At 41.6% G+C, this 16,444-nt stretch overlaps 1 long non-coding RNA gene across 3 annotated transcripts in view; it reads left to right on the top strand.

Annotated features, from left to right (window-relative positions):
* LOC310705640 overlaps positions 1 to 16,444 on the top strand; it is a 71,805-nt gene that overhangs the window by 17,524 nt on the left and 37,837 nt on the right. For all 3 annotated transcript variants that reach the window (XR_014525412.1, XR_014525413.1, XR_014525414.1), the window contains one exon: positions 1,645 to 1,873. This is a non-coding gene — a long non-coding RNA (uncharacterized lncRNA). The remainder of the gene's footprint in view (positions 1 to 1,644; positions 1,874 to 16,444) is intronic.

Genomic DNA, 16,444 nt, shown 5'->3' with positions numbered 1-16,444 from the left:
TTTTTTATTTTTAAAACTGTTCATTCATTGCTATAATAATCTGGTCATATCTTGAAGAAGACAGACTGAGATTCTGAAGTCACATGTAGCTTTGTGATAGTTCCGACATGCTCCTCCAGCTTGTCAACATCCTTCTTAAATTGTGGTGCCCAGAAATGGACACAGTATTCCAAGTGTGGTTTGACCAAGGCAGAATTGAGTGGTACTATTACTTCCCTTGATCTGGACACTATACTTCTGTTGCTATTGTGAGTGTGCAATTAGCAGCAGCATGAACGTAGCCTAAATGACCCATTGTTAGGTGCTAGCACTGCCTGCCAGTGCGCTTGCTTCTGCTTCCTCCATAATATCTGCTCAACCTGCACATTTGAAAATGACTGACTTATTGCAGACACTTTACATCTACAGAGAAGTCTCATTCTTAGGAATTTGGCCTGTCAAAGACTGCCATAAACTTCCCACTTCTCAGGAGCCAATGATCATGAGAGAATATTAAAGCATGTGTTTACAGTTCTAATGAAAATGTGGAGTTTAAGGCATATCCTTAGCAGAAGCAGGTGACCGACTTATTTTATTGGGAGTAGAGTATATCTTCCTAGTGACATGTTGGGTCTACAGAAAAGAACCAATAAAAGAGCAGTTCCATCAAAGCAAAAAGCCTTCTGTTTATGCAACAAATGAAGCTGTCACTATGTTCATAATTTAGCAGGGCTATTTAGAAGATGCCAAATCCTTGTGAGATCCTGAAGTGAAGTCAACCACAGAAAAATGAGAGAGACTTAACAAAATGTAACTGAAGTCCGTTGTTGGCTAAGGAGGAGCAATACAAACACTCTAAAAATATCCCAACTTTTATTTCTGCCTCTGATTTTAAACATGAGCTTGATTTTAAACATGAGCTCGATGGTTATTTTTGTGTTAGTGACAAGAAAATGTTAGCGTTAGAAGTTTTTCTGACAACAGCTGGGAAACAGCAGATGTCTGCCTATAAATTATCGGATATCTGGTAGGCCATACATATTTGTTGGATGAAAAAATACAGGTGCCTCCCTTCTGTAGAAGCCTGGAGAGAAGAACAGCTGCACCACAAGCAGTGAAATACAACCCATACCCTCAGTCAATATACCATTATTGTTCTGAGAACTCTATCTTAGCTTTTACAATGAAATCTTGGCCTCCAGTGTGGAAAGCACTGCAGATGTAAAACAGCAAAAGTAGTCACAGAAAAGTTTATCTAGATCAAGCCTTTCCTGGTATCCCTTTCTGCTTAAAAACAACAACCCCCAAACAACCGGCATTTTATGAGTTGCTGCCATAGTTTTTCTTTGCAATCCTTATTTGGGCAACCTTGTTTATGAAGTTCTAGAATGTGATTTATTCATTTTCAGTAGCTTCTTGTGCTTCTGGCAGATCAATCAACATAAGTTCATTGTTTTAGCCAAAGGCCATGACAAACCCACACAACAGTGCCAATAAACAATACAAATCATACATCCATAATATGAACCACCATCCATGATGTAAGAGGCAGGTTACCAAAGGCACCAACAAGCTCAAATCCAGCTTGGTTTCAAATTAAACCTCCGAATCACCACAACAATTTATTGTGATTTCTCTAATTCCTTCTGTTTTTCTTTCTTTCAGCCAGTGCATAGAGGGCCACTCAGTGTTACAAAGCTATTACTGTCACTCAAAAGAAACGGAAACATTTCTGCCAGGTTGTATCTGCTAGCGTGTGAACAAAGGTTTCAGAAAGTGATCTCTTGGGTCTCAGATCTTCCACCTGAGGTTGACCACAAATACAAAGCCAATCTGCGTACTGGACCTTGTAGCAGCCATCCAAGACTGCAGGGAGCATCACTTGGAAACACAGGTCAGTAAAGGCATTTCTTAAGGAAACTGGTGTGAGTAGGGTCAGATAACTAGTGCTAAGATGCTCTGTTCTCAAGAGTGGATTCCAAGGGGAAATCTGGGTGATCAGAATTAGTCACAGATCCCTTCTGGATTCTGTCCAGGAGAGCCAATTCCTTTGTTGTTGTTTAGTCGTTTAGTCATGTCTGACTCTTCGTGACCCCATGGACCAGAGCACGCCAGGCACTTCTGTCTTCCACTGCCTCCCGCAGTTTGGTCAAACTCATGCTGGTAGCTTCGAGAACACTGTCCAACCATCTCGTCCTCTGTCGTCTCCTTCTTCTTGTGCCCTCCATCTTTCCTAGCATCAGGGTCTTTTCCAGGGAGTCGTCTCTTCTCATGAGGTGGCCAAAGTATTGGAGCCTCAGCTTCACGATCTGTCCTTCCAGTGAGCACTCAGGGCTGATTTCCTTAAGAATTGATAGGTTTGATCTTCTTGCAGTCCATGGGACTCTCAAGAGTCTCCTCCAGCACCATAATTCAAAAGCATCAATTCTTCAGCGATCAGCCTTCTTTATGGTCCAGCTTTCACTTCCATACATCACTACTGGGAAAACCATAGCTTTTACTATATGGACCTTTGTTGGCAAGGTGATGTCTCTACTTTTTAAGATGCTGTCTAGGTTTGTCATTGCTTTTCTCCCAAGAAGCAGGCGGCTTTTAATTTCGTGGCTGCTGTCACCATCTGCAGTGATCATGGAGCCCAAGAAAGTAAAATCTCTCACTGCCTCCATTTCTTCCCCTTCTATTTGCCAGGAGGTGATGGGACCAGTGGCCATGATCTTAGTTGATACTTATTCAAGGTCAAAGCAGAGCTGAGTTCTGGAAAGTAATAATAGTCCGAAACATCTTGACAAGCTGTTTTGCAGAGTTGGTTATCACTTAATTCCATATAGCACAGCACAGTTAAAATACTTTAACTGAGCGCAGTTTGCTCTTGCCTTAATGGCTGGCCACCCAAATTCTGCACAAAGAAGACCTGCTGATATTCCTGATGGTAGAGAGTATAGCTTCCCGCAAAAAATAATAAATGTTTTGCACAGTTTCCAAAACTATTCGAATCAGAGCCCCAGATTTCAAGGCCATAAAGCATTTGGGTAAGCTCCTCACTACCAAATATCTTTACAGTGGATTCAATCAGCTGCCCTCCGTTACTGTGATAGAACTTCATCAATGCCCCAGTGCTTTTCTGTGCTTTGACTTTCACTGCCTCCATATGACACTTCCGAGAGAGGGTGGTTGGTTGGTTGGCTGGTTTTTGGTAGTTTACATTGTGCAGTTGATGCAGAAGACAACTGCATAACATGGCATTCTTCCCAGTGGTGAAAACACTGAAACCAGGTCTAAATGGAAAGACTTTTAAAGCTAGAAATTGGCAACGCTGCATCTAACAAGTTGGATTGGGTGTGGTGTTAGGAGGAGAGGGGGAGGGTATCTGAGGGATAGGGCTATCTGAGTTCTGAAATCTCTTTTGTTTACCTCCCACTGAATTTTAAGAGAGTGCTCTGACCCAAAATTGGGGTATGGGGGAGTGGTAGAGGGAGTCCACAGCCACTGCTTATCCACAGAATGTATCCTTAATCTTTATACACACATAGCTGTCTATATTTGGCTAACATCCAATTACAGAATGATTATTAAACAAGAAAATCAACAATAACATTTTAAAACCCACCTCATAAAAACACCCTTTGATTAGAAACCAGCTGGGTTAATTTGGAAAAAAGAGAACAAAGTAAATGCCAGTATTGAAATAATGGTTATTAAAATCATGGGTTTTGTGAATAAGTTATGCCTGCGTTAATGAAGGATGGCAAAAAATAATGCACATTGGGGAAGTTGGGAGCAATTTAGTTTCTTTTAACTTTGCAAGTGCTATGTATGTATTGTTATGAATCTGCTAACTTTCTGAGGACTGGTGTTTGCTGTTTGGTAATCTTTTGTATGAGTTGTGAGTGTCTCTGTGTGTATTCTTAAGAAAAGAACAAAATGGGTATGGTCTAGTGAAAAGTAAGCATGTTTCAGGCTCATGGACTTCAGTGAGAGAAAGTTTAACACATGCTTTTCTCACACACTGAAATCAGGGGAAGTAAACGTGCCTATTCTTAGCTGGATGTTGCCAGATATCTTTAAAATTACAAAACTCAGTAGCGCCTAAAAGCTTTCCGGTACAGATGGTCCTTTCTTGGTAAAATATACAATTTATTTATTTACTCGCTTGCCTGCTATGGTGCAATCCTGCAGACATCCATTGCTCTGAACCCCTGGCCTACCTGGCAGCAAGTCAGTAGGTCAAGTCCTTAGTCCAGGGTCAATTCACATGTCCACAGTCCCACAGAGATCTTGCAGCATCCAAACTGAGGTCCATCAACATGGGCAGTTGAGCAGACACAGCACCTCAGCTCTGCAGCCCTTTTTACTTTGCAAACTGATTGCAGCATCTGGGCTTGTTGAGGCATGTGACCCTCACCTGTTCTGAGTCTACTCTGAGGAATCACACACCTCCATCCAGAGGTAGTAAGTCCCACTTGACCAGCTAGGGAGCTGAGCTGTAAGCCCTTGCCTGTCTCAGTCTCCTGGATCGTCCCACCCACTTCTCCCTACATCTCAGAACCCGCTGTGTTTGTGGAGACAGGGGCCCCTCTGGCTCTGGTGATAGGTCCTGCTGCTCTGGTTCCTGTGCACTGGCGCCCATCCCCTCATCATCATCTATCACCCCATGAATACTTCTTACACCAACGTCTCATTCCCCATCTCCAGTTTGCCCCAGTGTGTTCCAGGCCTGGCTATATCCCTCACCAAGATCCTCTTCCTCTTTGCCATTGTTCTGCCAGTTCATGACACCCATGTTGATAGATGGTGTGGCCTTTGCCATTGGAGTGACATACTGCTGGCGGTAAGAATCGGTGAGCTCTGAAATGGACCATTTGGGAGCAGAGTGGCAGAAGCTTTGGATCCACTGGATCCAAAGCCCCAAGGGTCCTCTGAGGGGTTTCGTGCTTGTGCCTGTCAGCCATGCCAACCAGGATTTGGAATAGTGAAAACTAATACTTCCACCATCACACACACGTGTGTGTGCTTCTGACATGGCTGGTGGTGAGAGCTAAAAAAACTATGACTGTGGTGGTAGAGCCACTTTTTCTCCCCAGCCCCTCCTTAGAATTTCACTGTAATTTTACTACCCCTTCAGACAATTTTTTGGGGGTGGAGGCAGGGAAGAATGATAACATCCATATCCTACCATTAAAGCACACAGCTTCCCTCAAGGAATTCAGGGTACAAACTACTTGTCAAGGGTGCTGGGAACTGTAGATCTGTGAGGGGTAAACTACAATTCATTGAGGGAAGCCATATACTTCAACTGTAAGATGTGTGTGACCTTGTGGCACATTTTGAAGCATTTCCATTTTAACTGGGGCAAGGGAGATTACAATTATTTTATTGTGGTTGCCAAAGATACATTTTAAGTACAGAGAGGGAAGTGCAAAAGTTTTCAGTTTAGACCAAATGTCAAAAGTTGCAAAGAGAATTGCAAGCTGTCCTTTACATGAAGTTGGCACTATGGTTATTTCGCACATTTCCAGTAATTCCACATTTTTCTTGAACTCTACATTTCATTGTAAATAGTGATATGCTCTGCCTTCATTTTTTAGGCTCGTTAGGGCTTTAAGGTCAGAACAGCAACAATGCAAAACTGATTAATAGCAAATGATCAGATTAATACCACAATAAGACTTCATCTAAACCCACTGACAATATGATAGGCATAATGGGGCCCATTAATACCTCCTGGCAGTCCTTAAAAGATGAGACAATGCAGCTGGCAGCTTGAAATGGGAGCAGCTGGGAGAGGACAACTTGGTTTTCTACATATTTAAGCATTTGGCATTTGGTAGCTAAAGGGAACACTGTTCAGCAATAATAAGTAACACATCAACACTAACAATTTGCAATGATATCTTTTGTTATGGCCTGGTTAATCCTCAAACTCAGCATAGCTCTTTGGGGCCATCTGTTGTGTAACTTGCTTTTTATTTCTTATTTATTTATTTATTTATTTATTTATGCCTTCTCAATTTCATCAACATACAGATGCAACATATCCAAAGATGGGCTCTAAGAGAATTCTTTTTAAGATACGGGCAAGGTGCCCATGTCTCTAAAGATTGATGCAATTTGGATCTTAGACATTGCGTGGGAATAGCTACCAATGTCCATTCGCCAACAAAGATTGCTGGTATCCATCTGTCTTGATAGACAATGGAGTGCGCCTCCGGGGGTGAAGTCAAACCACTGGAGAATCACATCTGGCTCCCACATTGTTTTTGCTGCATTAGTCTAGGCAGTGTGTATGGTAGTCTTGGGCTTCCCAGATGAAAAGACCCCACTCTCGGCCCCACTGATGTGATCCAAAGAAAAGCAGAGCAATACATTTGGCACCAGCTTGGCTGCAGGGGTTGCCAGAAGGAGGCATACAAGGCCCAACCATCTTAGGGAGTCCATTCTGGATTTGTGTAGGGTTACTCGTTAACCTTTTCCTCTCCCCAAAAATGTCCCACAAGGCAGCAAGTATGGATTTTTCCTTGTAGTTTATCTCAATGCCTTTTTCATGGATGAGTATAGCTTCAAAGCAGTGGAGAACCTGTCAAAAACTCTGGAAGGTGGGCCCAAGACTTTTGTTTGGAAGCAGATATGTCTCTGCCAATTGACATGTGGCAATTGTGTTCATCTTGAGACATGGATGTATTCATCTATGTTCTAAAAAAGAAGACTATGCCCAAGGATTCATTTATCAATCCCAGCAGAAAAACTACCAGAAATCATATGTGCCTGGATGTATACGGTACTCTGTTTATATATGCTGGATTGATGTGGGCAGATGTCCAGCTGAATGTCCTTTCCCTTGGACATTTAAAGGTGAAAGTTTGAGCAAAAGTCACCCTTGCCCATTGAGGAACTGTGGTAGTTCTGCTCGTGAAATGTGATGCTTCCGTCATGCTTAATGCCTAACAAAGATGTGTCCAGTTTACCAACTTTCAGTCCAGTGAAACTTAATTGCAAAATGAAGGCACATGCACACTAATTGTTTTTTCCTGAGATGTCCAAGGAACAGCTGTTCCAGCCAGCTCCTCATCCCAATTACTGGTCCATTCCTGTTATGTTTGGATTTTTTTTGGGGGGGGTGTTTTTCCCCTCAAGGGAAGTATCTTTTTAATGAAGTACTCCTCTCCTTGTTGCAATCCATCTGGATAGAAATCCTAGGGCAACAACAAAATTAATACTGAGCGAAATACAATGCTGTAACTTGTATGGAAGGGTCTTATCCAAAGGATTGTTCTGAATAATCACAGTACCAAGTCACCAAATGTCCGTACAATAAACCATGTTTATTTTGATTCTTGACAAATAACAATTACAGTCCATGTCAAGTGGCCATCTATGGTGGCTATGCTGTCCAACGGTACACAGAGCAATCTTCTGTCTGATGGGTTGACAGAGGAGCAACGTCTGTTTAAAGGAGTGCCCTGTCCGTCTCTCATTTCGAGATAAATAACTTTAGGAAGGGACAACAGAAGCCTTGATGTTGCCCATCAAACACCAGCCCCTGGACAGCAGACTGAGCAGGCACGCAGGACACCTGGTCAGTGGCCACAGTCTTCCCCACAATGCCAAGATGTATTTCTATTTAAAATTTAAATTCAGCACCAAATGCAAGCTCACTACGGTCACCTGCACTTGAGCACTTCCAATGTGAGCTCCTGAGTGGAACCCATCTCTGCCACAAGCCAGGCTAAATGCAGTGCCCCACTTGCGTCGTGGATTTTCCTTTGCAGATGTGGTTCAATCCAAGCCATGCACAGTTTGGATGTAAGCGGCTCCTGCAAAGGACCATTTTTCCTCCGCAAGTGCAGCTTGAAGCCAAACCACACCTGCAAAGGAAGAGAGCAAAGAAACAGAAGCACTGACCTGCCTCTTTCCTTGAACTCAAGTAACCTGACCTCAAAGTGGCATCAGATAATTGACATACGGGCGGGCAGGAGCGGGGGATCCCATTTGCAATCCCTGATTTAAACAATAATGATGACTTCTAAATGTGCATACGTGTATTTTTTAAAATAAGATATGCAAATTTCATTCAAACCTATGTCCTTTTCCTTTTGGCGATGCCTTTCCTTTGTTTGGAGCCCATCCTATGGCATTCTGGAGTCCTTCCCTTCATGGACAGAATCTGTGATGGAAGTTGAAGACAGCTCTTTCTCTCAAGCACATCTGCTTCCGAAAAAGTGCTTCCATCCTGCCCCTTTATTCAGCAGTGATTGGGGGGGGGGAGTGGGGTGCTAAAAGGAATTCTGGTTGCAATTTCCATGGGTTATGCCTGTGCTGCATTTTGCAATAAGTACACTATGAACACTAATTGTAAAAGGTAAAGAACATATCTGTCTACTGATCATGCATTTAATTATATTTAATAGTGAGTGAATATTTATCCAAAAAAAAGAGAGAGAGGAGGATTATATGCCTATTAGCCTTTCACACTGTAGGTTTGAAAGCCATGGCCAGATTATAGCATGCAGATTTAACAGAAGTCATTGTAGATACTGAATTCAATCAAGAAGGATACCTAACCTATAAAATATGTTACTGTGTTCCAGTAATAGTCCAGTTAATGACAAGTAATTCAAAACCTGTTAGAAATAGATTCACATTAGGCAGCTTTCATTAGACAGGAGTATCAATCATTATGGTTTTAGGGTGTGTGTTTTAAGCGTTATGGAGACACATTATCTTTTATATTGAGACCGATTAGATTGGGAAACCGCCAGGTCACCTACCACATGCCTTGCCATCAGCTGTGAGAATTTCCAGAGCTGTTACAGCTTGATTACATTCAGCCCACACCAGCACAAGGACTGGAGACGAACTTCTTTTGTGCCAGGAGACCCTTAAATCAGCCAGCACACACAGTTTCCTGTTAACGTGCTGCATTCCCCCTACTAGGCAGACACTAACCATATTCCCACCATGCCATTAGCCACACCATCTGCTCTCTGGGGCAGGAAACTGAGTCACCCAGATAATGATAGCTATATCTCAATTTTCTATTAGGGAACTGCCACATTAATTCACTATTTGTTCATGTAGAACACATAATTTCCGTATATTTTTTTGAAAAGGCCAATATAGTTAGCCTTCCTATCTCTAGCCCTATGCAGTCATATGCCACGGAGGATGATGCAAGCAGAGAGTTGATCACAGCCACGGGCCCCTGCGTTTTATGGGTCGTGCACTTCGAAAGGCTAAGTAAGGTGTTCTCATCACCATCCTGTACTTATCCCTCCACTTTCAAGCAGGTGCCAGAATGTGGGAGGAAGCAAGGGTCTCTAATGCAACAGATGGTTGGCAACCAAGGAAGGTGGCCATGCAAGCTGCACCCCTCTTCATATTGATTACTCAACGCTTGGCAAATCAGAGTACTAGCACAGGCAATTATTTGGTCCTGTCTCATAGCAGCACCATTTTGGCCAGAGACTCACATTAGTCTGGTCCTGGAGAAACCCTTAAGGTTCTTAGATGTCAATCTAAGCTAAATTGCATCCTGTTGATACCGAACTTGATGGAAGGACAGTGCAGCTGAACTTTACATGTGTTATCCTCTTAGTCGGTGTTGGGCACCACTGTGGCAAGACTTCCTGCCTCTCAGTGGTCTTGCACTGAGCTGCACTGCATTAGTCATGGCGTTCACTGTGTTAATATCTGTGGGAGGCAATTGTAGCCGTGACAGCTCTGTTTGCTTCTGCAGCTGATGAGGTGCACTCAGTTCAGGTGTGATCAACAAAGCGACAGTTTGTAGTGAGCTGGTGTCTAGTACAGTTTGGGCTTTTCTGCCATTTTTGACGGCAAACCAGGGTCAAAAAAAGGCCACCAGGTACCCTAGATCTTCCAAACGCTGGTGTTTTCTTTCTCCCTCCATCAGCTCCCCCAGAAGAAGCAGGATTCCAAATTCAGTTGTCTAGTTGAATCACATCTTACACTAATCTGTGTTTTGAGCAGAGGAAAGAGAAACAAAATAATATTAGAAAACAAAAACATTTCAGATCCAATCTGATCATGGCAAGCAAAGCCAGGAAAACAAGTGTACGTGGTGAGTGAAGAATACTCTTGCCTGAGGCACAGTGTTTGCAAGCAGCTGAATATGGAAAGATGGCTTGTATGTCAACAGAAAGAAAAACAAAGTTGGCATGCATGAAAACCGCAGGATAGAGGCATTGTATCTTTTTTTAGTTGAAAAGGTTGTATTGTGGGCACTGCTTTATTAGAATTTTAGCAATATAGTCAACTATGAGAACCTAATAATAAAAAGTCAAATGCGAGAATTATATTTGTATCTCCTTCCCTCCCCTCCCCTGAACTGTGTCCTCCCCACCCAACTAGTCACATTTCACACACAAGCTATGGTTTTGTAATATCTAGGTTGCCCTGCTGTTGGTTCCAGAAATACATTCTTCAAACCCTTAATGTTTTGTGATTAGCTAGAAATATGCAATTAGGATTTTTGGTAAAGCATTAGCAATCAGCCAGAAGTGTAGTTGACTCACTGGTAAGCTGTGTAGGAACAAACTCTACAGCGGGGGTGGCTAACACATAGCTTGTGGGTTGTATCCAGTCGCCAATAGTTTTTCTTTTTAGGTCTCCCTAAGTTCTCCCCCCACATTGTCATCTTATAAAAAAGTACGGATTTTGATGTCTGTATTTTTTTAGTGTTCTAAAGAAGCATGGACTGTTCCCTATGGGTATCCTGATGTGAAGCCATTATGGCCTTCCAAGCCCCACTTATTTTCCATTAAAAAGAAATAAATATTTTAAAACATTTTTACTGAATGTGCCCACAGGTCTCCCATTGTGATACCAAAATGCCCCCCAATTTCTTCTTAATTTTTTTAATAGGTCCACTGCCTAGCCCAAAACTAAATTACTTTGAAAAGCAGCAATTTTAACATACAGTATATTGTGATGATATTATTAAAAGTTGTATCAGTTAACCATATCGCAATTAGGATATGAAAAAAGACAAAGAAAAGCTCATTAATCTAAATCTAGTCTAGACCTAGCATTAAAGTGATTTCATCTTATCCTAGTCTATTGTTTTCAGTTCAGCTTTTGTTGTTCCTGGAATGTGGGTCCTCTGTAACATTCTCCATCCTGGCTTCTTATATCAAGATCCAACATTAACGTCAGTCTGTCAGTTGGAATGACATGACAAGCTTTGGTTAACAAGAAATGGAATCAGAAGCTTCTAAAATTCTCAAACCCAAGCTGGGAACAGAGGGGGGAGCAGGGACAATGAGCTTGAGGCTCATCATGTTTCGTTCAGATCACACTAAACTATGGTTTAGCATGTCGTCCAAATGCGGCCAATGAGAATGACTGAACTTTAGTCTAGAAGAGGACAAAAAGAGAAGGTTTTCTAGGTGCAGTCACTGGTTTCTGTGCTCTTCTTTCAAAGAAAGTGCCAATTCGTATGAGCACACTTGTCCACTTGGAAGTAAGCAACTCAGTTTGCTTAGCCCAAGCTGCGGCAGCTGTGACCTACATTCTGCGACACTCCAGAGCAGCAGACAGGAAATTTGGAAGTAGCGCCAATAAATTAATAAAATGGGGGCAGAGGGTTTATTGAATTAAACATGGAAATGACTAGTACAATCAAATCATAATCATTCTCTGTCTCACTTAATGTAATTAATACAACCTTGTCCCTAAATGTTTGGCTTTCAAGATGCTGCAGGACAGTGTGTTGAAAATGAATAACCCACACTCTGCACTCTGAAAGGATGATGTCGCAGCCTTGAGAATCTGCCCATAATTCAGAGGAAGCAACTGTTTCAGAAAATGCTGTTGTTGATCAGCAAAAATTCAGTGAATAATATTAAGCTTTGGGATGGGGGAGAAATTTGGTTCAGTCCATAAATTAATGTAAAACTATCTAATTTACTCACCATGATACAATACACAGACTAAAATGTAGCTATTCTTCAAAATTCACACTTGCAATGTAGTTCTCTAAATGAATATATAAGGTAAAAGTATGCATAATAATGCATATATTAATGAGAATAGCAAAACTGCATTATACTGGGGGAAATTGCTTGCAAAAATGTAGATATTAGGCAAAATTTCATACAAAAAAATTGAGTATTAGGAGCATGTGTACTAAATGTGAGTGAATTCTAATGATGACTTAAAAAACCCCCAAAAAACCAAACTGATGCAGAAATGAAAAGAGCCAAACTTAAGACTACAAATGAAAAACTGAAAGATTTGTCCAACTCTGAGCTCTCATTGTATAACAAGTGGGGAGGCTGCAAGGTTAAAGATTGTTGTTTAGTTGTCTGTAGTTGGAGAAATATTCAGATTAATGTACTTCCATAGTCAGGTATTCTGGTAAGATAATCTGATTTGTGTCAGAGTAATCAAAAACAAAGAGAGTGAAAATCAAGGGGGGGGACAGACCCTCCTTAATTAAGGATCTTGATTTGCATTAATCAGAGTTGTTGGTTGGGGATTTATTGTGTTTATGGTTTATTTTCTTACATTTACACTATATCTCGCTTTTCTTCCAACATGGCACCCAAGAGGTCCTGACTCAGACCTCCTTAGCTTCAGCAAGGTGCCTTATGACCAAATGTCATCCAAATGGCTATCGATAGGGGAAATATATATAACAGACTTTCAGCAGCTGACATAAGATTCAGTTCTCTTACAACAGCCCCCTGTAGACCTCTAGTTATTAAGAACTGCAAACTGTTTACCATAATGTAGTTCCTCACCATGTCATGTAGAGGTATGCCAGTGTGAAAAGAACTGATGTTAACTTGAATATATGTTTACATAAATATTTTGCAACCCCCTGCTCCCTGTAATACTATGTTCTGTTTCTGAAAGCCTCTTACTTTAGAGAGATTAATCAAAATGAAACTGCAAGCCTAGCATCAAATTATTTCAGCTTTGAGATCTGACGGCATATTTTATACTTACTGTGTGTACTTTACTGCCAGGAGAGAAGTGTTGAGAAAGCCATCCATTAACTGCTTCAAATACGGTTCTTTCTTTGCTCGAAAAGATCAGGTCAGCCAGTTCAGGCCATTAATGTCTTTCCTGATGATTCCATAACTCTTTGTATTTGTGACACCTTAAAATGAACTCAGTTAACTCAGAAATCACAGTTCTATGCTTGAGCACAACATCAGCGTCAAAGCACACCATCTTCTGCAGGTTCACTCAGGATTCAGTTGCACTGGATTCAATGGGGGCTTACTCCTAGGTAGGGATGGGGAGATATTTGATTCAGTTTGCATTTCAAGGCAAATCCACTTAAATCACACTTTCCAAAACAAATTGAGAACCAAAACACAGGCATCTCTTAAAGATTCACATTTCTTTGAAACTTGCAGTGCAGCTTTCCAGCCAAGTAATATATACAAATACAGTGGAACCTTGGTTCTTGGACTTAATCTGTTCTGGAAGTCCATTTGACTCCCAAAACTGTTTGAAAACCAAGGCATGGCTTCCGATTAGCTGCAAGAGCTTCCCGCACTCAAGCGGAAGCTGTGTCGGACGTTCAGCTTCTGAAAAACGTTCGGAAAACAGAACATTTGGGAGCCGATTTGTTCGTCAACTAAGCCGTTTGAGAACCAAGGTTCCACTGTATGGTTACACGCCACCCCCCAATCTCAGAGTGGTGTGAAATTCCAGGGAGTTCCAGGCACGCTTATCCAGGATCTGTGTTTCCTTTGGGAAAATGAGGCACAGCTGTGACTGTGGTGTCTTTATGATATATGGTTTATTTACACATATATACAACCTGAGCCTGTGTAGGAGGGGTCCACTGAATTACACTCCAAGAGGGTCTTGCCATTTCCACTGGATTCAAACAGATATCAGCCATTGCTCTCCTTTCTGCTTGTCACTTATGTTAACTTCTACTCTCAGCTTCTAACCCACATTGCTTTATCTGTGATGTGAAGGGGGCCTGACCCCGTTGTCGTCTCGCACAGAGTTCCCTTTGATGCTCCCCCAGGGGTCATTACACCTCATTTGTGATTTCGTGATCTATCCACTATAGACTCATCTTGCACCATTGCCTCGATTCCTTACTATTTGGTTATTGGGTACCTTATTTATACTGAATGGGAGGAAATGGCAGGCCTAGAAAGATCCTTCCTAGTCACTTGACACATCTATTCATCCTAGGATGGACTTTGAGATTGTAGGTATCTCTCACCTCATCTCTTGTTGTAGCGATGCAGGATCATGCAAGTGAGTTTGCTTATAAGAACACAAAAAAGTCAGCCTTATAATGATCATTAATGGGTGATAAGGCATGCATTGACTTCACTTTCAGTTAGCTCTTGTAGCCAAATGTTTTAGAAATAATAATTTTCAAGAAGATGATAATTTTAGTTACAGTCAATTGTTATCCTGTGAATTCCCAAGTTATGTTCCTCTTCAGTCATTTGAAAATAATACTATTTTGTAAATGTGCATCTCAAGCATTCTAACTTCCATTTCGCTTCAAATATTAATTGTTCATGCGACATAGGAGCTTTAATTTATTACATAGAGACATGGATTTATTAAGCAACTAAAAAAAACCCCCACAGTGGTCTGGCTAGTGTCTTCTAGTAGCAGAAAAATCTAGAAAATTATAGCCAGTGGTATACGTAAGTAACAGTGGCCCAGTTTTCCATTAAGACATGGGTAGGCAAACTAAGGCCTGGAGGCCAGATCCAGCCCAATCGCCTGCAGATGGTCCAGTAATCAGCGTGTTTTTACATGAGTAGAATGTGTCCTTTTATTTAAAATGCATCTCTGGGTTATTTGTGGGGCATATGAATTCATTCATATATATTTTTCAAAATATAGTTTGGCCCCCCACAAGGTCTGAGGGACAGTGGACCGGCCCCCTGCTGAAAAAGTTTGCTGACCCCTGCATTAAGAGAACAAGCCTGATTTCAGAGGTATGAAGTTGTATCCTACAAAGTGCAAATACTTCTGCCTGTGCAATAGGACTCCCTCTTTCTCTACCTGTCCCCCTCCCCACCTGTCCCCTCAACCATCTCTTTGAGATTTGGGAGGGGAAGGGGGAAGCATTGTGTGATTGTGCAGGTGGCAGTCCTTGCTCTAACAGGGTGACTTTGTTGAATACAATCCTGTATGATATCAGGCTTGTTCCCTTAATGGGAAACTGGTCCCATGATGTTACGAGTCTTTCTGATACCTTTTTCAGTCCTAAACCTGTATCTTTTTCAAGAAAGTTTTAAAGAATGAGAAAATGTGCCTTTCGTATTTAAGCAATGGTCTTCATTCTCTCTAATAGCAGCTGAACGGAACAATTTAATGCTGCACTATTAATAAGAGCAAACTGCATTGTCAATTATGCATAATATTTGTAGCAAACGATGGCATGGACTTAGAATGTGAGGAGCTGAATAACTAAAATACTAGCCTACATCTGTCGGTTGAGAATCACAGCAGTCATGGTAGTTCTGCTTGGACAGAGGTCTGTCCATAAACAGCAAAGAAATTACTTTGTTCCCAAGAAAGGCAGGATTGTTCTTTCATTCAAAACTGTGATGGCTTCTTCGCTATGCTTGCCGGTAGGACTGTATCATGAACAGCAAATCTAAGAAAGGAATTGTTGCCTTAAAACAAACATCTCAAAGGAACAGTGGGAAATCTTAAATCTTGACATTTTTAGACAGAAAACACCACCCCAAAACCCATGTGTACCTTGCCTCAATTTCTGGGTTTTTTGGGGGGGTGGGGAGGGGAGGGGAAGGGCACCCCAGTGGAAATTTAAAATATTTATTTTGCTTCTTTTTAAACTGTCTTTCCTTGTGATGGAGAAGGCAGGGCAGGGCAGGGCCCAATTGAACTTCTCAGCCTGGGGAAGGTCACAGTAATTGTTTTTCCAGCTGACTTGCACTGGATTATCAGCTGCACCACCCCCACTGCCCTATTGATGGGAGACCTTTTGTGTGACGCATCTAAGCTTCTTCATTTAATAACATGCCTTAGTCAAACAGGGAAAAAACAAAAGCATCAACATTTCTGCCAGTAAACAAGATCTGCCCTACTTCCCAGTGAAGTGATGTCCCATATTGAGATGCGCCTTTGGAAATACAGTGAGGAGTAGATGCTAATCTGAACAAAACCATGTGGTGCCCTTATTTGGTCAGTTGAATGAATTCACCTGCTTCTTTATTTCATGTCCTCAACACAATGTCACATTTATTCATTTAACTTACGGCCTTCAGGAGAATTTATCAGCAGCTGGTTTAAGAAAGCCCATTTTATTTGCAAGCTGATGCTAATATGACATGAAAGGAGAGGGAAGAAAAGCTGAGTGGTGGGGGGAACCAAAGACTGTGAAACCAACTGCAAATTACTATACAGAAAAATTATTTTATAGTTTTAAAAAATGTCTGGTGTTTTATTATGCTTTTATATTTGTTGGAATCCACCCAGAATGGCT

Source organism: Podarcis liolepis (genome assembly GCF_965112155.1).
Source record: "Podarcis liolepis genome assembly, chromosome: 4".
NCBI classification, from domain to species: domain Eukaryota; kingdom Metazoa; phylum Chordata; class Lepidosauria; order Squamata; family Lacertidae; genus Podarcis; species Podarcis liolepis.
This window is presented reverse-complemented; position numbering and strand designations above follow the sequence as displayed.